This window comes from Gossypium hirsutum, chromosome D01 (genome assembly GCF_007990345.1).
Source record: "Gossypium hirsutum isolate 1008001.06 chromosome D01, Gossypium_hirsutum_v2.1, whole genome shotgun sequence".
Classification (NCBI taxonomy): Eukaryota; Viridiplantae; Streptophyta; class Magnoliopsida; order Malvales; family Malvaceae; genus Gossypium; species Gossypium hirsutum.
The window spans coordinates 31,384,633-31,408,089 of NC_053437.1; positions in this window are offsets into that span (position 1 = coordinate 31,384,633).

A 23,457-nucleotide genomic window follows, 5' to 3' on the forward strand; every position below is an offset into this window, starting at 1 on the left:
ATTCAATCGATAAACACCTAATTAGAGCATTTACACTTTAGCCCCAAAATTTTATATTTTTGACATTTTAGTCCTTAATACAAAAATACACCAAATACACAAAACTCATCAAAACCATGTCTTAGCCGAATCTTCCTATGGTCCCTAGCAGCCCTTATATTTCATTTATGTCACATTTAAGCCCCTAAATTTTCAAATTTCACAAATAAATCCCTAATTTAGATTTTTATAAAAAAATCACTTAATTAAACATGATACTCAAACATCAAAGATGTAATTTTTATCATCAAACAACAAATTCATCATATTATCAACAATGGAAAATCTCAAATTCATTATCAATTCCAAAAATTAAAGCATGGCCTAGGTAATATACAAAGCAACGATCTCAAAAACGTAAAAATTATCGAAAACCAAACAAAATCCATACCCCAATTTAAGCTTCAAAGTGTCGAATCTTTAAAGCTTTCAAATGGTTCTTTTTCTCTTCAATATCCAGCCAAAAGATGAACATGCATGGCCATTTCCTATTTTGTTTTATTTTAATTACATTTTATTATCCATTTACCAATATAACCTTAATGATTTAATACTAAAATCATATAATGCATGCCATTACCGTCCATTAACGTATTCAATGTCTAAATTTCATTTTAAGGACTCCATAATTAATTAATCAAAGCAAGTAAGCACTTTAACAATTAGAATGCCACTTTTACAATTTATGCGATTAAGTCCTTTTTATAAAATCGAGCATACAAACGATAAAATTTTCACACAAAATTTCACACATATAAATTAACATGCTGTAGACACCAAAAATAATATTAAAATATTTTTCTGACTCGAATTTGTGGTCTCGAAGCCATTGTCCAACTAGGGTCTAAATCGGGTTATTACAAGTGTTACTACAAAATACTCTATGAAATATTTTGAGGATTGTACCCAAGGGATGTTGAATTAAACTAAATTTTTTTTTACACTAACAAGGCTAAACAGTAATAACCTAAAATTATAGTACAAAAACTAATTGAAATTAGGTAATGAAAATAGCATAAATTAAATAAAACAAAAGAACACAAGTTAACAATTGAAATTAACCCAATTAATTAAGCAGAAGATTAACTCATGCCAATGTTCCAAATTAACTTTGGAATTCAAGTTTTATTGAATTAGCTATTAACTAACCAATTACTACCTTTCGGCCTCTAACTAATTAATTAATCGACCAATACTAACTTATCTTTCAACCTCACTTTCTTGACCAGGATAAATTATGATTTACTCTGTAAATTTATCTTTCGACCTCATTTATCCTAAATTACTTTCTAGGGTCATCAATCCTAGGTTTTAATCACACATAATTTAAGCCGACTAATTCGAAAACAAACCTTAATTCTTACATTAATTATTCCCACATCCGATCATTAATCTCCCTAAGGAAATTAGCCGCTCATGGAGCTAGATGCAATTTTCCCTAATGTCATATTAAACATGCAAAAAAGATAATGAAACAGAAAAAGGGAATAAAGAAATTGATCCATTTCTATATCGATTTGTGGGTGAAAGCCAGAATTCCTTTGACAGTTGCGAAGATAATGTCAATTGCAATTGAAAATCAAAAGGAAACTAATAGAAACTAAATAAACAAAAGCTTGGATTCAAATTGAATCCAAGTCAAAATAAAGGAAAATTTTCGTTGAATGGCTCTCTCGATCAAGCCTCCCAAACTTAGGCTGAACATCAATATTTATAGCCAAATCTTCTGCCCTAACTACATTAATTAGAATCTGTAAAGTTGAATAAGGTGTGTTCTGCAGGCGAAAACACCGCTAACTTAAAATTGCATTTCGTATTTCCATTGTTGCAACACTATGCTTTGTGGGCGACTTCCTTGGCTTTGGAGTGCGGTACTGCGACACCACATGCCGATGTCACGATGCTGTCATCATCCATCACATTCTTATCCTAGAAATAGTACCTTGCACACAAAAACAGCTTGTTAGTCCTTCTCTACGCCCGCATTGGTCCGTTAGGTCATTCCATAGCCAAAATATGTGTAAAAATGCTTATTTTACTAAAATTAAACATAATCTACTAAAAACGAAAAACTTGACAAAATAATCTATAACTGCTAGAAAACAAACTTGTTAAGTGCCGAAAAGACTCTAATTTGCCAAACTCCCCTACACTTAACACGTTACTTGTCTTCAAGCAACAAAAAAACACACAATAAAAAAAAATAAAACTACTAAATGGTGCTGGAGCATGCTTCATACATGAGATTAGTTCAGAACATTATAAATGAAACCATATGATGAAATATGTAATTCTTTCACGATATGTATTTGACTCTCAATTTTCAATATCAAACACATTAGTTCACTAAGTTATAAAGCAAAAAAATCAAGAATGTCAAGCATATTATTTCATCTAAACAAATACACAAGTACACATTTATGTTCAAAGATATAAGTGAAAAAAATCTCAACATTTAGTTTAATTTTCATATAGGATTTGTATCACCTAAGTCACATAGGAATTTTCAGCTTGTAACGTTTTGGGACTTAGGTTGGTTCAGAATTGAAGAATTGACTCTACAAAATAGTTTAAGCACGAAAATAGTTTGACACGTTATATTAACCCCAGGGCTACCCCAATTATATCATTTAGCTTACCAATTTACATCCACTTCTCTTTCCTTCCTTTTCTCTCCATTTTATAAGTCACAATATAGTATTAATGAGTACAATCAGCTTAGCGAATTTTTGTGCAAAAATGAGCAGAATTTTTTTATTCAAAATTTTCTATTTAACTCTCATTTCACTTGCTTTGATTTTATCCATTCTATGCTTTTATAACTCTTTTTTTACTTTTAACATTCACAATGCTTTTTTTCACTTGATAATTTCATTAAGGCACAAGTTTGCAAGAATCATGCACTCATTATATTATATTGTTCCTTAGTTTTTCACTCATAATTTTTCTTATTTAGAAACCTCCTTAATGTATCTACCTAACCTTCAATATCAATGGTCCAATGTCTAAATCCGTGTTGGGACCAAAAAGGAAAGGATTAATAGATTGTATATTAGGCTTATGGTTTCATTCGTGGTTCATCAAGAAATTGAATCTAGTCTCAAAATAAGGTACTGAGGAATTTATGCATAGGGTTGGCTTTTTGGATCTAGTGATTACCAAATAACGCCTTAAGTCATCCCTAGGTAATTCGATACATGGATTCAATTAACTAAATTTTAACATTCTAACAACCTATAATTCAAACAAACATATATGTTTTTTATGCACTAATTTTCATTTGGTATACTTAACACACTTTCACCTATTTACAGTTTAACAAAGTGAACTAATTTGTTTAACATTAAACAACCTAAAATCATTTACTATCGAGATAAATTTATAGTTTATACACAAAATTCTATTACTTGCTCCTAACCAATCACTTTTATTTCTACAAGCTCGAGCACAAATAATCACATAAAAATTAAAATTAACTACTAAAACAAATAAAACAAGTAACAATAATTTTGAAAATTTTGAAAAAAATTCTATGTTATCCTCCCCACACGCACTTTATTTAGAATATTGTCCCTAATTGCACCCAAAGGATAAGAGAACAGGCTACCTGATTTTCTCGTGAAAGTGCCTCGAAAATAATCGATGGTCCTCCTCGTGTCAGTTTAGCTCCAATATGTAGTGTTGTCTAATGTGTAAGGTTCCTACACATGATTAACATAGTTTTTTTATAAAATAAATTATAACTAAACTACCAAGGAAAAAATAATAATATCAACCAAATTTAAATACTATAATCCCAAAAAATAAAATTAAAGTTCAAAATTAATCCAAATCATATGTCGACCGATTCTACGTGACGACCTTAGCTTTACCACAACCTGCAACTATCTTAGGGTGGGTTTGGATGGGCAATTGGGTGTGGTACGGTGAGTTTAGCCTACTTTTTGTCTCACACTACAGTGTTGCTACAGTATCTAATCTCACTGCTACCGCTGTTTTTACACTAATCGCAGGTAAACGCACTGCCCATCCAAACTCACCCTTAGTAGCCCTCTACCGACAGATTAGGTCGGGCTGCTTTGGCTTGGGCTGTGAAATTTGACCTCTCCCACTGTGGGTTGTTTCGATAGGAAAACATCATTGAGGTTGTAGTCATGGGCTTGCTCTTCTCCTTCATCCTCCTCATCATCAACATCCCCATCTTTATCCTCCTCCTCCCCTTCCTCGTACTAGGTTTGCCCAGAGAATTGCATAATTGGGTACTTGTTGGATGTTGGATTTGGAACTTGCAAGTTGTGCCTTTGGGCATAGTCAATGCCCACTGGGGACATCTTATACATCCACCTAATCATCCACTCCATAACGGGAAAATCACTCAGCCATTAGTTCAGATGGCTCTTTCATTTACCCTTCTGATTAAAAGATTGTGGGACATCCATCTTGTGCTTCCGTCGCTACTTCTATTTGGTTATTTGTTTTTCCTAAGCTCAACATATTGGTTTTAGATTGACTTTCCAATAAGGCTCTTCATTGGCTTCACGAATTACTCTGTTGTTGACATTAGAACCTTCAACTTTTTGCATAGTGCAGTCACTAGGTGCGGGAAGAATATCCTGACCTTTTTTCCATTTATGCAAGTGAGCATCGATTAGTAAATAATATATATCCATTTCATCTAAAGCATCCGAGACAAAAAATGGGACATTGTAAAAATTACAAATTTCCCAGGAAGTGACTAGGACCTCTTTCCTCGAACCGTAACGTGCGAATGTTGAACACTCAGTATTTTATTGTTTTCTCATTCCATTAAAGATGCATAAAATTTATAAACTACCGAATTGATTGACGATCCTTTCAGGGTCAAATAAAAATTTGTCCAATGATTAAGACGCACTAAATTCCAAATATCGTAGCTCGAATCTTGGATGAATGTTTTGCCTTAAAGCTCAAAGAAGTATTTTTCAACCTCTTAGCTCAGGAAACAGTCGGCATCGAAATCCATCGATGCCTCCGATTGTGTGGTATGTCAAATCTTCCTAGGGACCATTCTAACAAAAATATACATAATCCAAAAGAAAATAATAAGATAAAGTAAAAATTATAAAAATTTCAAGAACGTTTCACTGTATTTTTTATTTTGTTTTTGCAATGCTCAATGCTGAATGCCGTCAATGGAGGAGGAATCAACAATGTGGCAGCAAAAATTAACAATGGAGTTTGGATTCTGTGAAAAATATGAAAGAGAGGAAAAAAATGAAGAAAAGAGAAGGATGTGGTTGTTGTAGCACCCCAAACCAGAACAAAATGTTCTAACCTAAATTTCGAACATCACATTAGCCACCAAAGCTACTCCCTGTTAAAACACCACAAAACACGCCATCCAACCAATCACACCGCACATTTGTAACATTAATCATATTAAAAATATTCCAAATTGCATGCCTTTTGTAAAAAATCTATTAAAATAAGACACGAAAGTTCCTGTTTAAGCCACTTACGAACCCACTCGCGGTGAACCTAATCAAAATTCCAGTAGCTCACGTGACACCTGGCGAGCCTAGCTCGCAACCTACCTGCGAACCCAATTCGCGACCTGCCTTGTGACACTCTTGATTCACATCCTAACTGGTGAACCTAACTCGCATCTTATCCTACAATCCCTAAAGACTAGTGAACCCTTCCTCAAATCCAACGGACTCGCACACAACACTCTCCCTGCTTTGTTGACTATTAAGCAATTAGATCACTCACAAACTGCTTTATTTGGCGAACCAATCTAATCTAGTGAACCCACTATATTTGGAAAACTTCCTATTGGTGAGGACTATACTTTGGTAAACACCCTTCCATTTGGCGAGCTACCCACCTTGACGAACTCTTTATGCTTTGGAGAATCCCTCCCAATTTGGTGATCCCCTACTAGTGAGTTCCCTAATGGTGAACACTACGTTTTTGGCAGGCACCTTCCCAACATTGTTCATTTTACTATTTTGGTTATTTGTGGTTTCGAACACATCCCATTTTGTTACTTGTGACCCTTACTTGCTTCTAATCTACCTATTAACACATCCCCTAACCAATTTGTAGGTTCTTACAACACTTTACAACATACTTTCATACTTATTAATCAACATATTGATTCATACAACATGACATAAGGAGTGTACATAAACAATCGATGAGCTCCTTCTTCTGTATAAATATTTTAATTCATCAAATTATCAACCATTCAACATGTAATACAATTAAATCAGTCAAACACTCAGACAAGCAATTATAATGTCCAGATAAAAAATTAAAGACTCAAACTATCAAAAAACCTATCAAAAATTATTTAAAAGTATGGTCTAATTCTAATCCCTTAGGACGATCCCACATTGCCTTACACTTTGGGGTTTGAAAACACGTCACATACTCAAAGAGATTTGCCTTATGTTGGATCATCAGATTGCCATACTTTACCACTAGCCTTACGAGTTACTTATCTAACTAAACTTTAGATAAACGAACAAGAACACTAAACGTAAAATTTAGTGGTAAATAACTTAACTAACTACAAGAACACTAAGAACAAGAAGAAAGTAGAGTAAAAAAGAAGAAGAAAGTAGAGTAAAACAAACTCTAAAACTAAGAAAGGATAAGAGAAAATGTAAACTCTAGAAAAATGTAGAAAATTAAAGAGAAAACCTAGAGAAAACTAAGGCTAAAACTAAGCTAACGTGGCCTCTTTTTGTCTCAACCAAAATTTGGTTGATTTAAGCAGCTATTTTGACCCTATTCTTGTGCCCAAAATACCATGAATGGGCCTTCAATGATTGGCGCGTCGAGTGGAGAAAGACTGCCTTTTTTGTCAATTTTTGTCTCCTCACTATGTTGGTATCACGATACCTTGCATAGTCTTAAACTTGGGGTGCTTCTTGGTTGGTGGATATTGTGATACCCAAAGTGGATATTGTAATACCACTAAAGGGAGGTCTCCATTCTTGGGTCTATTGTAGGTTTCGCGTTTCCAAGGTTTGGATATTGTAATACGCTCTCCTTTCATGTTGTTCTTGCTCAATTTTAGCCTCCAACGCATCCCTACATCACTCAACCATATGTTAGGGGACCCAATGACAATCTTGGCCAATTTGGGTCTCAAAATAAAGAAAAAAGAGGCATTAACACTTATTAAGTAAAAACCTAAAAATTATGAAAATCTATCGAAAAGATGCTAATATACTTCAAAACAAGCTCCTCAAGTGTACAGGGAATGCCTAATTTTCCATATCAATTTACGACAAATCAGCCCCGCAAATGAGCTCGCGACCAAGGTACAGTTCGATTCCTCTTATTCCTGAGGGGTCGTTTGGCCCAACATAATTAGCTCATTGCTTGGAAGTGACTCAAGGCCTATCTACTTGAATCTTGGTTAAATTGAAACACCCTAGGAAATTATATTTTTCCTAGGATAATTATTTGTAACACCCCTCACCTTTTTTTTACTAGGACCCAAGCAATAGGATGCTACAAATAACTATCAAACCATTACAAACAATTTATAATTCAAAATCTCAATTAATCATCATACAATTCAAGAATAATCAATTTAACATATGTTTCAATCAATTTTGGCTTAATATCAAGTCTACAAAAAGTTAAAACTAAGCAGGCAATGGTTAGGGATCAAATTCTAACTAATTTAAAAAGGTAGGAAAAATCTACAAATAGGGGTCACGCAGTCGTATCCCCTAGCCGTATGAGAAAGCCAAGTCATGTGAGATAGACCACACAATCGTGTCCTTGGACCGTATAACTAACTGTTATCTGTGCATCAAAATCACCTAAATTTTTATAGACTACACGATCATACCGTCAGCCTGTGTATGCATACAGTTGGGTCTCATGCCTTGTGCTCCTGGAAAAATGCCTTTTAAAACAAGATATTCAACCATGAAACACTTATGCTACAAGCTACCATTTAAGCCACATTTCAACCTATTCAAAAGCATCTAATTCAAGTAAAAATCATTATTTAAAACAACCATCCTAAGTGACTAACCAATAGGCCACAATTGGCACCTGAATCAACAATTCAAAACTAGCCAAAGGACCATATTGAATCAGGTTAATATACCTTCAATGGTACCTAAAATGATCAAGCCACACATGTATACATTCAGCCATCTCATTTTAAAGTACCAACTTACTAAAACATTTTCTAAACATATCATCCACCACACCAAATCCAAGCATCAATCAAAACACAAATATCTAGCATGATATTTTCTCATCCATGAAGACATTAAGCATATAACCAAAGCAACCTATCAAGTCATCAACCACATGACCATTGCCATCACACTTATACATATTTACATAGTCTTAAAAAGGCTAACAAGATACAAAATTACCATTATAAGCATTCGACATCCTAAGTACATGCCAAGACCAAAATGAACAATTCACCAACACTTGAGTTCAGGATTGCCACTAGATGTTGAGGAAATGATTATGCCGATAAGTGCCTAACTTGTGCACAAAAAATCAAAATCGTACACTGAATATAACTTAGTGGTATTTTTATAATTGAAAATTAAAACATATTATAAAGTTTATAATGCATTTTAACATGTCAATCATAAGTCCTAATACATCACCTAAATATTAAATCTATTTACTTATCTTAAACCGAGCTTTCATAGTTGCAGCATATACATTTTTCCTATCACAATAGATTGATTAAATCCTACAATGTCAAATCCATAATTTCTAGCTTATAAACTAATATCCACTATCGACCCTTATTTCAATTTCAATTATACTCGAGTTCTCAATTCCACAACATAATTTCATCAACAAATCATCAAATCACATATGTGACAACATAATTCAACACAAAATGAATTCAATTCTACAAAGATAATGATATATCATATTTTCAAATGTATTCAATTTAGTCCTTATCACGACTAACTAATACAAATCGATTCAATTCAGCTCATTCAATCATTTCCAACATACCTTATATTATTACCATGCAATGTAGTTTGAAATTTTGGCAATTGAAAAGGTTCAGGTTATAGAAATATAAATCGTAACTCCAAGGTATTTATCGATGAATTTATCTTTTCCTTTCCGTTTTGAGATATTCGGGTGGACGTTGGCTACAAAATAACATAAATACACTAAATCGTCAATACAAAACCATTTTCACAATCAATTTCTAATTTATGTGACTTTTTTTATTTTAGTCAATTTAGTCCCTAGAATTGGGGCTAACATAACTTTCAAATTAACCCACCAATGTTTATATCGATTTCACTCTAGGCCTAGTTTAACTTCTTACAATTCATTTTCTACTCCAAATTTCTAAATTTGTGCAATTTAATCTGTATTACAGAAAATCATCAATTAGTTCTACAATTTAGTCCTTTTTCAATACTAAACTTTATATCCATCAAATTAGTCCCTAAAACTTCAATTACTCAACAATGGTAACATCCACAAACTTGACCAGTAAGAAAAAATACAACATGGGTCAGTTAGCTTAAGTTCTCGAGTTTCCAGAAACATAAAAATTACAAGAAAATGACTAAATTGAACTAACTAATTGAAGCTTGAAATATTTAAGCCCTAAGGTCGAATGTTCTTCTCCTCCCTTCCCTTGGTTTCGGTTTGCACTAAGGAAATATGAAAATGTATGCTTTTTTTCTCCATTACTAAGTTTTCTTTTAATTTATTCATTTGTATTTCTATAACGTATTTCTTTATTTATTTTTATTTATTATTTCATAACATTTTCAGCTATTAAAACCCACGTTTTCGTCCACTATAATTAGAACCATGGTTTAATTTCCTTATAAGTCCATTAATTAATTTCTACTTAACAATTCACTAACAATTTACTTTTGATAGTTTTACAATTTAGTCCTTGTATCATAATTAAGCACTAATTCGATAAAATTAACCAACCGAAATGCAATTCACTTATACAACCACTATGTAAATATTTTTATTAAATACTTACGTTCTCGATTTATGAAAACGAGGTCCCCATACCTGATTTTCTAAAACAACTAACTTTCGGTACAAACCACTTGTACCTTGATTAACTGACCAATTAATAAAATACGTCAAATCAAAATCCAATATAATAGTATAATAAAAGCACAAAAATTATTAAAAAATATTAAGAGACTCGACCATTAGAGAATGGGGTTCCATAACCATCGTTTCCAACACCACCGGAATTTGGGTCGTTACATTATTATAAATATGAAAGGATAAAAATGTGTAGAGTTTAAATCCTTTAGGACTCTCTTAGTGTAGATGGGAACTAATCTCAATCATTGATGTAATTCAATCTGTATCGTTGGATCTAGGGGAGCTCAACAATAAATAGAGGTCTCTCTCTTCATTTGTAATCACTTTATTCATTCTATTGAAAGTAAAAGTATATAATGGAGAGCATTTACTCAAACACTTGGTGTGCATTACGTTTTTTGGCTATTTCAATTCTCTCATTGCTCTTTAATTTTGATTCCGGTTCTGCTATATTTTTCAATGCCTTAGAGAATTTCCAAGAGAATTCTCACTTTTTGAGTGTTGAGCAAACATAGGCAGATTTAAAGTAAAGAAATTACCTAAGGTCGCACGATTTGCCTAACTTAAGTTCTAGCCCTGTGACACTCACACCATCCTTGAACACCCAAATCCAACCTCAAGCCTTTCTTCACACCAAGTAGAAGACCTAAAATAAACGTAGAGATTCGACTCCTCATTCTGCGAGGAGCAGGTGACTCCCAGGGCTCTCCTCACTGACGAAGGATCCCACTTCTATACTAAACAGTTAGAAGTTGTGTTAGCCAAGTACAATGTCAAACATCACATCACCACTACACATTACTCATAAGCTAATGGATAGGCAAAAATTTCCAATTGTAGGGTGAAATAGATATTGGAAAAAATGGTGAACCCAAATCGGAAAGATTGGAGTACGTGACTGGATGATGCACTATGGGCATATCGGATAGCTTAAAAAACTCCATTGGTTATGTCATTGTATAAGTTACTATATGGGAAGAACTATCATTTACCTATAGAGTTAGAAAAAAAAAGGCATACTTGGCCATCAAAGAACTAAACTTAGACCCTAACTTAGCCTGGGAAGCTCGTTTATATCAGTTAAATGAGTTAGAGGAGTTTAGGTTTTTGGCACATGAAAATGCTAAACTAAACAAATAAATTGACAAGCTGAGACATGACACCATGATCAAGAAATGAGATTTCCTACTAGGATGATAAGTGTTAAGCTTTAACTCTAAATTAAAGTTATTCCCAGGCAAGCTACGCTCGATATGGACAAGACCATATAGAGTAAACTAGGTACTACCCCATGGTGCGATATGTTAGAGTACGACCAAAGACTAATCATGAGACTATTGTAATCAAATACTCGTTTCACCTTGTTTGTTAATATAAGGCATTCTATTGGTATTTCAGTTTCTTTTTCTGTGTGTATTAATAAGCTTTTTACTAATAAAGTCCTGAGAATAATATGATTATTCTTAAAAGGTCCTCAGTCAAGTATTATTGTAGACTTGGACAATAATAATGTATTGGGACTAATGTGTAGTTGATTGATGACCAAGTGTTGTCATAGACATAGGGATGTCAAAATCAATACATGAGTATGTGTTAGAGAGCAACATACTAGACTGACCCGCTATGAGTATGTTTCTTGGATTATTATGTAATAGTCACAACATTACTCATAATGATAACTATGTGTATGATTCTCAGACTTGAGATCATCACTGTCCCAACATTGTAAGTCACATATTTTGATACAATCAAATGTTTACCGTAACAGGTTGTTGTCACATGTAAAATGGTGTGAGATTTTTGTGCAAGTATACACATCGGTTTAAGTAATAAAGAGGTAAGTCAGTATCATTCTCACGAGGATCAAATTGAGGCACAAAATTGTTCAAGTTATCTTAATAGGGTAAAGTTAATGTTATAGTAAAATGATTGAAGGAAATGTTATGGAAAAAACTATAGTAAATATGCGATGATAGGTAAATAACTGAAATTGCTATGGCAAAGGTGATAACAGAAATGTAAATATGGGCACTATTGCATGAATAATATATATATGAAGAAATAATCAACTAAGAATTCTAAGGCAAAGATATTTCGACAGAGAATCAAGTATAGTGTCTACGATATTTATGTGGAAGGTTGGGATTACTAAAAATCAACCTTACTCGCAATAATGTCGTGGCAAAATCTTGATTAACTTACTGTGCAGAAGAGTTCTAGAGTGGCTTGCCTCTTTTAGGGGCAAGACCTGAAGTCATTGTCCCCGCTCATACAGGGTCTTATAATAGTAACTTGTGTAATTCCTTCTTTATGACACAAGCATCATGCGAATAAAATGTGTAACACCCCTAGCCTATCTCAAATGCCAGATTAGGGTTATAGAGCATTACAATGCAAATTAGAACCTTAAACATTGTAACATGGACAAAAATGCATTTCACATATTTATATTCGATAACATAACTTAAATATGATATAAATACTTTTATTGGCCTTAAATTGGACTTAAGTGGCCCTAAAAATAATTTTTGAACAATCAATGACTTATTCGAATCAAAACATAAATTTCAAGCCAAACTTAATAATTTGCAAAACAGGGGACTTAAGTGGCCCAAACCGTTTCACTTTTGAAGTTGGGCCACACGGTCGTATCCCAACTCGTGTCTCTGCCTATGTAACCCACTAACTTGAGACGCATGGCCGTGTCTCAGCCCGTGTGGAGACTAGACCTATACTATTTTACAACACATTCAGGGCACACGCCCGTGTGTGTCACATGGCCGTGTGACAGGCCGTGTCTCGAGATGTGTGCACCTAAATGTACTTTAAAACTCAAGCTTACCATTATATGCTTACTTGGACACTAAGTAACCAATTCACCAGTCATTTTACCTATTTGAAACATGATTGAACATGCTCAAAATAAGCCAAAACAACCATCCTAAGTGCCTAACCAATGTACCCTCTTTGGTACCACATTTTACAACTTCAAACAATTTGACAAAGCATCAACCATTCATTACTTTCATTAATACCAAATTTTTCAAAATTGAACTCATATTTACCTACTTGGGCTACCAAGCTTTAAACTAATCACATACCAAAACATTAAGCTAAGCTATCATACCAAACATAGCCTCAACCACAACCATATATACAAATAACCATTATTTCACTAGGAAACCAAAATAACATCACATTATAAACAACATCAACGAAAGGACCTCCTAGGTACACGCCATTACAAAATTTAACATCTCCACACTTGAGTCTTGGATTCGTTGTTGGATGCTGAATCTGCGGAAAAAGAAAAAGTACCTAACCTTCGCACGGAAAACAAAATCACACGCTAAGTAAAAATCAGTGGTATTTTTATAATCAAACAATAATATATATTATAAAGGTTATAGTACATTTTGACATGTCAATATACAAGTCCTATTACATCACCTAATTATTCAATATATTTACATATCTTAAACCGAGCTTATAAACTAATATACATTATCTGCCCTTGTTTCAATTTCATTATAATCAATTTCTCAGTTTTACAATATAAATTCATCAACCAATCATTAAATCACATATGTTAGAGCATAGTTCTTCACTAGTTGAATTCAATTGCACAATTATAACAACATATCATATTTTCAAATCTATTCGATTTAGTCCTTATCACAAATAAGTAATTCGAATCAGTTTAATTTAGCTCGTTCTAACATTTCCAGCTTACCGTATGTCATTACTGTGCAGCGTAGTTTGTGAATGAAACAATTGTAAAAGTCCGGGTTATAGAAATACAATCTGTATATTCTGTGCTACTCGATGTCAACCTTGTCTTTCCCTTTTTTACTCGAGTATTTCGAAACGACGTTTTCTACGAAATAAAATAATTACAATTTAATTAATAGTACAAAACTTAATTACAAAATTTTCAATTTTTCTAGCATATTTTGTTTATTCTTTAATTTAGTCCCTAAACCAAGACTACTTTTAATCTTCATAATTAAACTCAAATTTTCATACAAATTTCACTCCATGCTAAATTAAGCTCCCTATTTTCAATTCTACCCCTTAATTTTTATTTTTTCATAATTTAATCTCTATTGCTCAAAATTAACAATTAACTCCACTTCGAACTTCTAACTTAAAAATCTATCAATAAAATTCCTAAAGCTTTAACAAATCAACAATGGTAACATCATCAATCTTGAACAATACTAAAAATTATGACATTGGTGAGGTAGCTCTAAGTACCAGGATTCCAAAAACATAAAAATTACAAGTATAGGGACTAAATTGACTAACTAATTGAACTTGGAAGGTTAGAAACCCCTAATGTTATCGTTTCTTCTTCTTTCTTTCTTTCTTTTCTTTGTTTTAATTTGCATGCACTCATTCTCTCTATTTCTACTTTCTTATTATTTATTTTATTATGTTTTAATTTTTATTAAATATTATTATGTAATATACATACATTTCATGTTATTTATTTATTATAACATATATATATTTTACCCAACATTAATGGCCTTAACTATGACCGGCCATACACATCCATTTAATTAATGGCATAATTGCTTCTTTAGTCCCTTAACTTTAACACAATTTAGTCCTTATATCTTAATAACTCCTAATTTCACAAAAGTTACTTAACCAAAATCTAATTCACTACTAAACTAACCTCATAAATATTTAATAAAAATATTTACGGGTCCAGTTCACAGAAATAAGATCCTGATACCTCAATTCCGAAAACCACTAACTCTAGATCCAATACACTTGTACCTTGTCTAACTTTTGACATAACCAAAATTATTAGACCAAACCTTAATATAATATTGCAATACGCTCGTAAATATTAATAAATAATATTTACAATTTCTATCATTGGAAAAAGACATTCCAAGACCACCATTTTCAAGCCCACTGACTTTTGGGTCATTACAATATGCCATCGACTATTCTTAGGGATTGCACTTAAACTATTGAATGGGCAGTAAAATAATTAGATTTATACCATGGAAAGTTAAAACAGTTAGGTATCATCAAACTAACCCCAACCCGATAAGATTTAACTCATCAATTGGGAAATATAATTCCAAACCATCACATCGTTTACAACCAAGTAAGTTCACAAGAGAGCACTAAGGAAATAACGAAATAACGTCGAGAAAATAGCTTCCACTGGTTCGCACTACAACAACACAGTGTTATGTTGACCAAGAGGATGACTTCCTTTTCCACTCAAGATCTCTTACTCTTCTACTTCTCTCCAGGATTCCTTTTGAGGTTTCGTTCATCACTCTTTTATAGATAGAGCTTAGCCAATCAATTTGTGTTAATATTCTCCTCTTTTCTAGGATGATTTATCTAGTACAAGTTTAAATTTCAAACTGAAATAGCTGCACGTAAAACCTTTGAATCAGTCTTCCCGGTATTGCTGTGGCACTCGTGCTGGCATATCATCTGCACTTTGCCCTAACAAAGCTTCACTCATTTATTTCCTTTCTTCAAAAAACCTATTCCTTTCCTACCACCACACAAAACTTCCACAAAAACTAGTTAAAAACACCAAATAACTTAACATAGTCCAAGTCCAAATACAATATAACAAATGTTAATTAAAATGCCCTAAAATGCAACAACATATACCTAAGCACAAACAATTAGCTAGGTCGAAAGGCAGAAAATATAACTCTTTTCAAGAGTTATCACACCCCCAAACCTAAGCTATTGCTTGTCCTCAAACAAAACTTTCCTATATGTACTAATGCAAATATTTTTCCCTGGCATGAAACCCTTTCATACTGGTTATCTGTCCAAAAAATAAAACCCTTTCATACTGAGGTTCTAAGCAATTTTCTTTGTCCTTAAGTATGTACTAAGGTTTTCATTTGCCACCTAACATCAATTATTTCTTATTATTCTAGATTTTTCTCTTTTTTAATGGCTTAGAGAATTTAGCATGTCACAACATTTTTCTGCCCTGACAATCACATTGGAGCATACACCGAATTGCCAAGGCATTACATATGTCATAATTTAAAAAAGAAAGCATTCATGAAGCTAGGGCCTTTGACTAAAAAGACGGATGGAGCATACAACTACCTTCTTAGCTACTCAGTCCTTAGCTACAGTGGATGTCCGTAAATTTTTTATTACACACTCATACTTAGACCCACCTTTCTAATCAAGAGCACTATAGAGCAAACAAAGTGGTGTTGACCTACTTAGAGATGCTAAAGCATTTAAGTGTCAACTATCCTTTATTTTAATAATATGTTATGGCATTGTTAATAATAGCAGGTTTTAGAATCCCTAAGGCTTTAAAAGATACTCACTATAATTCAAAAAAAAAAAAGTATAGAGTATAAGGCATCCTATTTTTAGAAATCAATTTTCAAAAAATCTAGCCTTAACAAAAATTACCAAATCCATCTTTACAAATTTACGCAAATCAAAAAATAATATTTATAATCATTATCGAACATCATGAAGAAAAATTGTAGTTCGTATAAACAAACAATATATCGATAGTCACAATGCCATGGCAAAATACTCTTATATGCAACAATATGGATATATCCTAAATAGAAAACGAAACCTAAAGGCCGAGTACACCCCAAACCTCATGCATTCATTGTCCCCAATGCATGGAACAACACAAACATAAGTATATGCATGGATATAGATAAAAATAATATGTAATGTTTTAAGAAAAGAAATACGGAAAGAAAAAACTTATCGGACTTAGACTGGACTTTAGGTGCATCATTCAAGTCGTTTCACGGTCTTACGAGCTTTGAATTTGTACCTCATTTTTTTGTTTCACAATGTGCTCTTTCCACCTTCCTTATTAGTTTTTGTAAGATCAACGATCAATTGATCGGTTGCTTTGTCTTGCACAGGTACAGAAGTCGATGAAGACACGAGTATAAAAGTTTTACCCTTATTAGCAGTAATGGCAGTCGCTTGCTCATCGTTCTGTCCTTCTTCTCTAGGGTCCTTAAATGCAGATTTTCCTAGCTCGTCCTCAGCAACTTTCTCTTTAGGAATGGCTTCTTCTTCCATGGAATCAATGCAAATGAAATGCTGATCTGGCTCCAGCTTAGAGTCATTAGATGATAGCAAGGTCGATGGAAACACAAGAAATGGTGGTATAGGTTTTGAAAAATTCTTCTGAAGGGATCTTTGTAAGGCCAAGTCTTGATTTTTCGCATATGCTTACTACTAAGCCTAGCGTGCATTGCATTATGTTCTCCTTTGCTCTAGTTGCGTCAAGGAATGTAAGATTTTTTGTTTAAAGGAATCACGAGAGTCAGGAGATGTTGCTGTGGGATTTTGCATGGCAGGTTGATCATTTGTTTAACATCATAACAATAATGTGCAAGAGTACACTGTCGATGAAAGCATAGTAGATAGATATGGTTGTCTCTTTTCTATCAATGTAAGTGCAATAAATTGTTAGAAACGAGATAAATTCTGAGAGTAGTTGTTGAAGCAATAAATTGAAAACAATAAGATAAAATATGATAATGATAAATTGGGATTCCCAATGTGAAAATTCAACAAAACACTAAGTGCTCACAAGGTATAAAAGGATAGGTGATTGTCGATGCATTAAGTCACAATAAATATCTTACCAAGCTTAACTTCTATATTTAATATAAGACTTAAATATGCACATTAACCACACCTTCCGATGATGGCCATGAAACACTATTAAGAACAAGTGGATTAAATTCCTCTAATCCTCAAGCAACTTCCGCAGTTATGCTTGTTAGCTTGAACTGTCGTTGCACATTCCAGTGTCAATGACCGCAATAACACTTCCATGCTAAAAACATTCAAACCCAAGGATTCAATAGTAGAAGAAAGATTAAATAAAATAGTATTTAACTTAGAAATCATGTGTACTTCCGTACAAACATGAAATAGGAAGTAATCACCATCATTCAAGAAAGAAATATAAAAGAAACAAGTGAAGAGTATTATTCCATGAAAATCTCAACTTGATCTCTCAACTCCCTCTTCTATCGTACTCAGGGCTCTTCGTCAAGAGCTAATCTACATCCCTTTCATGTCGGTTCACCCAAAAGAAGCTTAAGCCGCATAGCCAAAATATTTCAAAAGATAGGTTGACAAATATACTATCCCAAAAAGCCTCTTTCTTTTTTATTTTCACTTGAATATTTATATTCTTCCCAACTAGCCCAGGTGTCCTTTCATCAGAATCATGTTGCCTCTGTACGTACAAGTTGGTTATATCAGACTGGACAGCTCACACATTTTTGTTCTTATTCGGATAGTTTTCAGGCGCGACGACAATTCTTGGAACAATCTGAAAATGCTCATGCAGCGACATCAGTAACAAAACATGACAAAATTAAGGATAAATAGGCTCAGATCCACTGAGTTATAAAATGCAATTTACTGAACTAAAAATGCTAAAATATGTGCTAAAGATAACTAAATGGCTACAAATTAACCAATAAGTGGGGAGAAAACATATGTTCTTTCTAGTACTATCACACTCTCAAACTTGAGTTTTTACTTGTCCTCAAGTAAAACAGAAACTAGCAAGGCTACACAAGAATTCACTAAGGCAAATGATCATTCTAGTAACTTAAATCAATTAAAATCCCATTGAATGAGTCAGATTCAGATGACAGAATATTGCATCGACAATAATAAGTAAGAATGAATAAGATTGCAGCTTCATCAAAACCAGCATCATGCTTTAAATACTAAATTCTATCTACCAATACAGCATTTATTGTACAATATAAGTTTCCTATTTTTTGTGAATAAGGGATATCGTTGCATTACGGTACCCTTGTTCCTAAGAAGTAATGATAGAGTGCAACAAACCCCCAAGGAGTATGTAATTAAGTTGACATACACTCATGCAACGACAGCCTTTGGCCAGATTAACTTTTCTAACGCTTGTTTTGGAGTGTTCCCTATTTAACATTTCACAATATACCCACTATGGAGTGTCTCCTATTCATAACTATATATAAGCAGCTGTAAAAGGAAGATTTATTCAAGATTCAAATAATGCTACTAGTCATCCATTACTAATGCAACCTAAATCATTCATCAAAGAATTGAAGAGACAACATTCAGTCAAATTTATCCAACTCATTCATCGATAGTTCGCATGATTCAAGAATTAAGCATCAAATGTAACAAAAATTTTCAAACACATTTGCATTAACTGCAAATAAACATTGCATGTTTCGTTAAACTAATTTTTTTTGAAATGTGAGTGCATTTCCAAACCCCATATGCGTTCCCCCAAAATTAAAGTTTGCATTGTCCTCAATGCACTAAGATTAAAGTGCAATGACAATAGAAATGCAATGACAAATGCACTAACAAAATAAAAATTACAGCTGCGTGCAATGCATGAACACTAAAGCTAAAAAAACTGAAATTAGACTAACTCAGTTTTCCTCAGCATAGATGTCGTTGCACGATATTTCTTTTTACTCCTATTTTTCTCCTCCTTCTTGCGCTTTTTGTCTTAAAGCTGGCAGGAATAAATATGTCCAATGAGAATTGCACCCACTAAGACAGATCATACGGCTAGGTCACTTTTGATCAAACGATGGGATATGAAAATTTTTATATGCCCTCATTCTTGATGATTCATAAGTGACAGTACAATATTACGAACTGCGTTAAAAATAAAGCCCAACTGCATCAACAATGGTATCTAATTATTCTGTAAAAAAAAGTAAAACAAACTTGAACAAAAACAAAAATAAAATAAAATTACAAAATAATAAATTCCATAAAAATTAAAATTTTTCGACCAATTTAATGGTCTCTGCTTGCTTTTGATCAATATTCCCAAAATCATGTTTCAATCACTGGCCATTCACTTTGAATTGTGTCCATCATGTAAATCTCTAATTGTGACTTCACCATGAGGAAATACTTCAACAATTTCGAAAGGTCTAGACCAACGAGAGTGCAATTTACCCGTGTGTGCTTTCAGTCTAGGATTGAATAATAAAACTTGTTGACCCGCGATAAACTGTCGCTGCAAAATAATTCTATCATGTTATCGATTGGTGTTTTCCTTGTAAATTGCAGCATTTTCATAGGCATTTTGCCTAATCTGCTCTAGTTTAGTGATATCCAGTAGTTGTTTCTTTCCAGCAGCTTCATAGTCTATGTTCACTTGCTTAATTGCCCACATGCTTTGTACTCTAGCTCAACTGGCAAGTGACACGCTTTCCCAAAATCTAATTGATACGGCGACATCCCTAATGGAGTTTTGTATGCTATCCATAATGCCCATAAAGCGTCATCTAGTCTGGAAGAGCAATCTTTCCTCGAAGGGTTCATAGCCTTCTCAAGAATGTTTTTAATTTGTCAATTCGATACTTTGGCTTGTTCATTAGTTTGTGGATGATAAGTAGTAGTCATTCTGTGATTAACTCTATATCTCTTTAGTGCAGTTGCCACTTGGTTGCAATGAAAGTGTGTACCCTGATTACTAATTAATGCCTTTGGTGTACCAAAGCGGATGAGTATATGCTTGTGAAAAATTTAAGCACTGTCCTTGCATCATCCTTTGGGACTGCAACAGATTCAACCCGTTTTGAGACGTAGTCAATAGCTACTAAGATATAAAGATTTTCCAAATAAACTTGGAAATGGTCCCATAAAATCCATACCCCAAACATCAAACAATTCAACCTCCATAATTGGCTGTTGAAACATTTCATTGCGTCAGGATATGGAACCAGTGCACTGACACCTATCGCATTTATTCACAAAGTTGTGGGGGTCTTTAAATAATGAAGGCCAATAAAATCTTGATTGGAGAACTTAGCAGCAGTTCACATGCCACCGAAATGACCTCCATAAGGAGTATCATGATAGTGCCTCAAGATTGAAAGCATCTCTTATTTTGGAACATAACACCAAATAATGCTGTCATTGCATTCCTTGAATAAATACGACTCGTTCCAATGATACTTCACTACTTCATGAAGAAATCTTTCTTTTTTATGGCTTGTGACACCCAATGGGAGTTTTTCACACACTAGGTAATTAACCAAATCTGCATACCAAGAGGTTGCATTTACAGTAAATAACTTCTCATCTGGGAATGCGTCAACAATTTGAAGTATGTTTCCATCTTCGCTGCCAACTTCCAATTGAGACAGATGGCCTGCAACTTGATTCTCTGAACCCTTGTATTCTTTTATCTCAATGTTGAATTCTTGCAACAGTAAGATCCCACGTATCAGTCTTGATTTTGGATCCTTCTTTGCAAAAAGATATCTCAACGCAGAGTGATCAGTAAATATGGTAACCTTTGCACCGAAAAGATAAGAACGAAACTTGTCAAAAGTAAATACTACAGCCAACAATTCTTTCTTTGTAGTGGAATAATTGATTTGAGCCTCTTTAACGGTTTTGCTAGCATAATAGATGGCGTGAAACATTTCCCCTTGTGTTGTTCTAGAACAGCACCCACAGCAAAGTCACTTGCATCGCACATAACTTCAAAAGGTTGAGACCGAATGGTGCAATGACAATGGGTGCATTTAGTAGCTGTGTTTTTAATTGAATGAATGCCTCCAGACATGCATCGTCACAGAGCAATTTTTGATTCTATTCTAGCAATGAGCATAAGGGCTTTACAATTTTCAAGAAATATTTAATAAATCTTTGGTAAAACCCTGCATGCCCAAGAAAACCGGGATACCTTTCACATTTGTCAGTGTAAGTAATTTCTCAATGATTTCCACTTTAACTTTGTTTACTTCAATGAATGACTAGAGATGCGATGGCCTAAAACAATGCCTTCAGTTACCATGAAATGACATTTTTCCCAATTTAGAACATGATTTGAGTCTTCATATCGCTGCAATACTTTATCCAAATTGTCAGTGCAATGATCAAAATCATTTCCATAGACTGAGAAATCATCCATAAAAACCTCTAAAGAATCTTCAATCACATCCGAGAATATTGCCACCATGCACCTTTGAAATGTGGCTGGTGCATTGAAAAGACCGAAAGGCATATGGTAAAAAGAAAAAGTACCAAAAGGATAGGTGAAAGTTGTTTTCTCTTGATCCTCCAGTGCAATAGAAATTTGGTTGAAAGAGTAATAGGCTGTTCTAGCAAGCGTTTCCAACATTTGGTCAGTGAAAGGAAGTAGGAAGTGGTCATTCCATATGGCAGCATTAAGTTTGCGATAAACCATATAGACTCGCCATCCCATAGGAATACGTGTTAGAATTAATTCGTCTTTGTCGTTGCTAACCATAGTGATTCCACTCTTTTTTGGAACGCATTGCATTGGACTTACCCAATTGCTATAAAAAATAGGGTAAATAATTCTAGCATCAAGCCATTTTATAATTTCTTTCTTAACAACTTCCTTCATCTTCTCATTTAAACTTCTTTGTTTCTCAATTGATTGTTTGCCTTCATCAACTAACTTGATATTATACATGCAATAAGATGGACTAATGCCTCAGATATCGGTAATAGTCCAAGCAATAGCTCATTTATGTTGCTTAAGAATATGGATCAATTTCTTTTCCTGAGTTACATTCAGTGTTGCAGAGACAATAACTAGGAGAGTACTGTCGTCACCAAGAAAGACGTATTTAAGATGAGTAGGTAGTAGTTTCAATTCGAGAGTAGGAGCTTCATGATAGATGGCTTGAAAATTGGAGCTATTCTGTTGGCTAAGTCTATGGATTAAATTTTCCATCCATGCCTGAATTTAATATTATTAGCTTTAATCGTGCTGTCACAATTATTTGAGAATTCATCATTAGATGTCATTGTAAACTCCTTGGAAAGTATTGTGCTTTGGTTATTGACTTCTTCCTCAATTAGATCACCTAGCACATCGACAGTATGGGATTATTCTTTATCCTTGCATTGAATAGATTTAAAAAATTGAAGGTTATGTGCTCATCATTAAGTCCCATGGTCAGTTCACCTTTGTAAAACATCAATAAGAGTTCGTCCGGTGGCTAAAAATGGTTGTCCATAGATTATGGGAGCTTCTTTGTCAGTCTCACAATCAAGTATGATAAAATCTACTAGAAAAATGAACTTATCCACACGAACTAAGATATGTTTGATTTTCCCTTCAGCTTGAGCCAATGATCGATTAGCTAGTTGCAATGTCACTAAAGTAAGTTTCATGTGACCAATTCCCAACTTTCTAAAAGTAGATAGCGGCATTAGGTTTATGCTAGCTCCCAAGTTACATAAAGCCTTGCCCAAATAATGGTTGCAAATTAAATATTAGACAGTAAAACTCCCAGGATCTTTCAGTTT